Here is a 5,493-nt window from a genome sequence, read left to right as displayed (position 1 = left end):
ACACACACACACACACACACACACACACACACAGTTACAAAAAATAACCTTAAATTTGTATCACTATACAAAAAGCCATACCATTGTAAATTATTTGTGACTAGTAGCTGCTTTTTAGTTTAAAAGTTGATTCAAAACTCTACCTTTTTACCATATCATTCTTATACCCCTCTCTTTTCACTAGATAGAAGAGAAAAAAGATAGAGGAAAGAAAAAATTTAAAATAATCTCTTAAAGATACTTCCTTTGTTTCTCTTCTTCTATGACCATGACTATAGATGAAGTTTCTGTCCAGTCTGGTCTCATAGCCGTTTAGCCCCAAATAAACACACAGATGCTTATATTAAGTATAAACTATCTGGCCAATGGCTCATGCTTCTTATTGGCTAGTCTCTCTTAAGTATTAACCCATTTTCATTAATCAAAGTATTTTCACATGGTCTTATCTTACCAGAGAATCTTTCTCCCTCAGCAGCTACATGGTGTCTCATTTGCTGCTTCTCCCTGCATCCTCTCCCCAGAATTCTCCTTGTCTTATAGCCCTGCCTATACCTACTGCATAGATACTGGCCAATCAGTGTTTTATTCATCAACCAAAAAGAAAAACATATATACAAAAGGATCAATAACAACTTGCAACAAACTCCCTAAATGACTAAGACCTATAATCCACTGATTGACCAAAAACCACCCAGTTCATCTCTTAGAAATGTGGACATCATCTTCTTAAAACTGCTTCTTTTTGTCTGGGGGTTATGGCAACTTTAGGGGACCATGAGAAAATTGAGATAAAGATAAAGTCCTCAGAAAAGTAATGTGTCATTTGTTTTCAGTCTGTGTATAATGGGAAAGTTTAAGGCTTATCTGAAGTTCTGGCTAGAGGAGTCTGTAGATGCAGACTTTTGAGGAAGTACAACACTTTCTGGCAAGCTGTATCACCTAAGATACTTATCTTTTCTTCATTTATGTCTTGTCAATTTTGTTGTGAAAATGTACAACCTTTTAAAGGTAAATATATATTTGCATTAACACAAGTATGGAATGTGGGATGTGCACAAATAATCTGAAGATGTTTCTCTGCTCTATGAGCACGTAAAAGACATCTGTGAAGTTCAAGTTTGTAAGTCCATTTGGACTCTATATCCAAACTGTAATATAAATCTTAATCCATGCCAAAAAAAGATGGCACATACTAATAAGTCATGAGGATTTTTTAGTCAACAAGATTAATCCTCAATTCTCAGAATTGATCCCAGGTAGAAGGATCAATATATACATAATGTATCTTGTAACTTGCCTTCCTTCCTTCCTTTCTCTTTTCTTTCTTTTTTTAGAGACAGGGTTTCTCTATATTGCTTTGGAGCCTATCCTGCAACGAGCTCTGTAGACCAGGCTGGCTTTGAACTCACAGAGATCTGCCTGCCTCTGCCCCCTGAGTGCTGGGATTAAAGGAGTGTGCACCAACGCTTGTTTTGTAGCTTTTCTTGGTTTCTTCCTTCATGTCTGTAGCTAAGATTTTCAGGTCTCCATCCCCAAGTCAAATTTGATATATATATATATATATATATATATATATATATATATTAATTTGAAGGAATCCATAGCTTTTTATTTCCTGTGGAAACAGAAATAACCCCTCCCCCCAACGAAACACACTTCACATTTCCTGACTTACATTCTGAAGTTAAAACATCTTTAAGCCTTAATCTTGACCCTTGGTGGTGGGTCCATTAGAACTACCTTGCCGCTGAATCTACCGTACACCCCTGAGCAGAAAAGTGACATGGCAGCTCCAGCTAAGGCCGAGAACCTGTCGGTGGTTGTGCAAAGACCTGGGGACATTCGCTTGGAGAATTACACAATCCCTGAGCCAGGCCCAAACAAAGTCGTGGTTCAGTTTCTCTGGGAAAGATGGTCCTTGTTTGTGGAGCTGGGCTCGTTGGGATAGTCACCTTGCTTGTGGCCAAAGCAATGGGAGGTGCTCAAGTACTGGTGACTGACCTATCTTCCTCTTGGTTGGACAAAGCCAAGGAAGTTGGAACTGATTTCACCCTTTAGATTGTCAAGGAGACACCTCTGAAAATTGCCAGTAAAGTGGAAAGCATGCTGGGGAGCAAGCCGGAAGTCACTATTGAATGCACAGGGGCAGAATCCTCCATCTAGACCAGCATCTATGCCACTCACTCTGGTGGGACCTTGGTGATTGTAGGGATGGGCTTGGAGATGGTCCGTTTACCCCGAGTGCACGCAGCTGTGAGGGAGGTGGATATCAAGGGTGTGTTTTGATACTGCAACACGTGGCCAATGGCGATTTCCATGCTTGCATCAAAAGTATTGAATGTAAAGCCATTAGTTACCCATAGGTTCCCTCTGGAGAAGGCTGTGGAAGCCTTTGAAACGTCCAAAAAGGGAATGGGACTGAAAGTCATGATTAAGTGTGTTCCGAATGATCAGAACCCCTAATGTGAATTCATCTGTGCCCTCATCTTACCCTCTCAGCATCTAAAGGCTAAATTGCTTGGATTGGGAAGCCCTTGATGCAGAGCTTTCTTTTAAATGGCAAAAATAATTAACTCATAATAAGCAGAGAGCCTTAGGGGAGCTGGTGTACCTTAGAGACAGACGTGGAGACACTTTGGGGACCTTGTAGCCAGAATTAGATGCTTATATTGAGGAAAGTCTAATAGAGAGAGCAGAGTTTGGCAGATGGGTGCCCAGAGTATCCCCCTTCTTCTTGTACCTTTCTTTGGGTGAGGAAATAAAGCCATTGGAGTCCGTGTTTTAGGAAGAAATGACTTCATTATGATGGAAAGTCCCATAGCTGATCAGTCAATCTGGATGCATGGATATCATCTGTTGTAGTTCAGAGAATGATATTTGTCAAGCCAAGTATCAACTGGTTTGATGATAAAAGGGAAATCAGAAAAGGAACTTGCCTTCTGGATCAAGTATTAAAAAAAAATCAAAAGAATGAAACAAATTCTGTATGAAGTATACTAGTTCACATTCTTCAAATGTGGAAACAATAAGGGCACTCAGCTCTGCCCAAGGACCACCTCTTCCTCAGCATTACAAATACAAATACTTTACAAATTTGTAAAGTGGAGGACCACCTTTCCAATACTGCTCATTCACAGTAAGGAGTAGTGTCAGTTTCTAGGCAATCAGAAGACTTCCTTCCACCTGAAGATCTTAAATCCTGCCTAATAGTACAGAGGACCACTGGAAGGCTTGCATTCCCCACTGGAGGAATTAGAATCTCCTCGAAGCTCACACACGGGTGATTATTTCCCTGTTTCTCTCAGGTCTTGTTACCCCAAAATTTGCCCCTTCTCATAGCTGGGTAAGGTTGGTGGTATCTGTTGGATGGACACCACAGAACTTTTCATCCTAGGGTTTTTCTGTATAAGATGTGGGTCCAAATCACAACCTTTGTGACTTTAAATAAATAAAAATGAGTACACAGTAACTGTGATGTAACTTGGACTGTCATCTTTAACCCATGTCTTCATTTGTAGGTAGAGAATGGCTGAAAAGAATCTGCTGGAGAAGATAATGGCCAATGCCTGGGCTTTCTCAAACTGCTTTGCAAAATAAATTCTGTAGCTGGTGTCAGAAAAAAAATCTTTAAAATATATAGGATGCCCACTTGTATCAAGCTATTTCTTTTATTACACTCCCCCTATGTCCCACTCCCATCTCCACCATTTCATCCCTCATGTTCCTATCCCTCCATCCTCTCCCCTCTACTCCTGCCCAAATCAGGACATCTCGTCTATTTCTTCTTCCTGAGCCCAATATAGGGTTAGGGAGAAACCTGGTGCCATACAAACTCTCAGGAACTCACAAGGATGACCCCTGCTTATATTCCTAGCAACAGTGGAAAGGATGTCTGAACTGGCTTTCCACTGTAATCAGATTGGTGACAACCCTAATTATCATCATTGAGCCTTCATCCATCTAGTCCCTGATGGAAGCAGATGTAGAGATCCACAGCTAAGCCCTGGGCTGATTTGTTGAGGCTTTCTCAAATAACCTTGGTGTTATTGTCCTTCATGCCTCCTTCCCCTTATGTATCAAGCTCCCTCCCTTCTTCCCAATTGGAATCTTCTACCTATTACTTCATTTTTCACTTTAACATTCTCATTTCCTGTGTATTCTTCTATTACCCTCCCCCTCTGCATTTATACTTTCATTGATTTTGTGCTTATTCCATATTGTACTCACATCTGAGGATTTGGAGCTCAGAGCTGCAAATGAGAAAGAACTTGCAACATTTGTCTTTCCAAACTTGAGTTATCTCACTCAATATAACTTACTAGGTACATTTCCCTTACCCCTTCTCTGGGGTTGTGTATTATAGGCTAGGTATCTTTTGCTTTATGTCTGGTATCCACTTGTGAGTGAGTGCATATTATATTTGTCTTTTGGGTTCTGAGTTACCTCACTCGGGATTCTTTTTTCTAGTTCTGTCCATTTGCCTGCAAATTTTAGGATGTCATTGTTTCTTACTGATGAGTCGTACTCCATTGTGTAAATAAATGTACCACATTTTCTTATCCACTCTTCAGTTGAGGGGCATCTAGGTTGTTTCCAAGATCTTGCTATTGTTACAAATAATGTTGTTATGGACATAGTTGATCAAATATCCTTGTGGTGTGAATGTGGCTTCTTTGGGTATAAGCCCAAATAGGGGTACTGCTGGGTCTTGATGTAGGTTGAACCCCAATTTTCTGAGAAATTGACATACTGATTTCCACAGTGACTGTGCAAGTTTGCATTCCCACCAGCAATGGAGATGTGTCCCTCCCTTAAAGAACCCAGGACCACCAGTTCAGGAATGACACCACATAGAGTGGGTTGAGCCCTCCCCTATTAATCACTAATTGAGAAAATGCCTTACAGCTGAATCTTATGGAAGCATTTCCTCAACTGAGGCTCCTTCCTCTCTGATTACTGTAGCTTGTGTCAAGTTGATACAAATCCAGCCCATACAGGATGGAAGCAATTAAACAGTCCTACCTAGCTGTAACACCTGTGGACTGCAAATATTACCAGCATTGAAAGATATGCATAAAGTTGCAACAAGTTATATATTGGTAGAAACCAACAGCACTCTGATTGGACATGAGGCCCACTGAAGAGAAGGGAAATCATGCCTGGTACTGGAAACCTGGCCATCTTTGAGGGATCAGTGAGAACTTGGACCTTAGAAAAGAATCTACTACCACCAATTTTGTAGAGTAGTACAATTCCTCACTACATTCTAAATCTCATCTTTACATTCACAGCTATGTGTCTCACCTCTTATCAAATAAGCATTTCTTTATAGTAAATAGAGTCCAGTACAGAAAACTACAACTGGGCACAATGCAGAGATCAACTAAATGTGGGGAACCCACTCATCCACAACAAATACATCTACATCACAGCTCCACCATCTATTGCAGAGTGAACATCATAGAAGATGGAGAGATTCTACGAGTTACAATA

At 40.5% G+C, this 5,493-nt stretch overlaps 1 pseudogene; it reads left to right on the top strand.

The window, feature by feature from the left end:
* The first annotated feature begins 755 nt into the window (after positions 1–755).
* Positions 756–2,500, top strand: LOC127218055 (sorbitol dehydrogenase-like; annotated as a pseudogene).
* The last annotated feature ends 2,993 nt before the right edge of the window (positions 2,501–5,493 follow it).

This window comes from Phodopus roborovskii, unplaced genomic scaffold (genome assembly GCF_943737965.1).
Source record: "Phodopus roborovskii unplaced genomic scaffold, PHOROB, whole genome shotgun sequence".
In the NCBI taxonomy this organism is placed as follows: domain Eukaryota; kingdom Metazoa; phylum Chordata; class Mammalia; order Rodentia; family Cricetidae; genus Phodopus; species Phodopus roborovskii.
The sequence above is the reverse complement of the archived record's forward strand: the minus strand, read 5'-3'. Positions and strand labels throughout refer to the sequence as shown.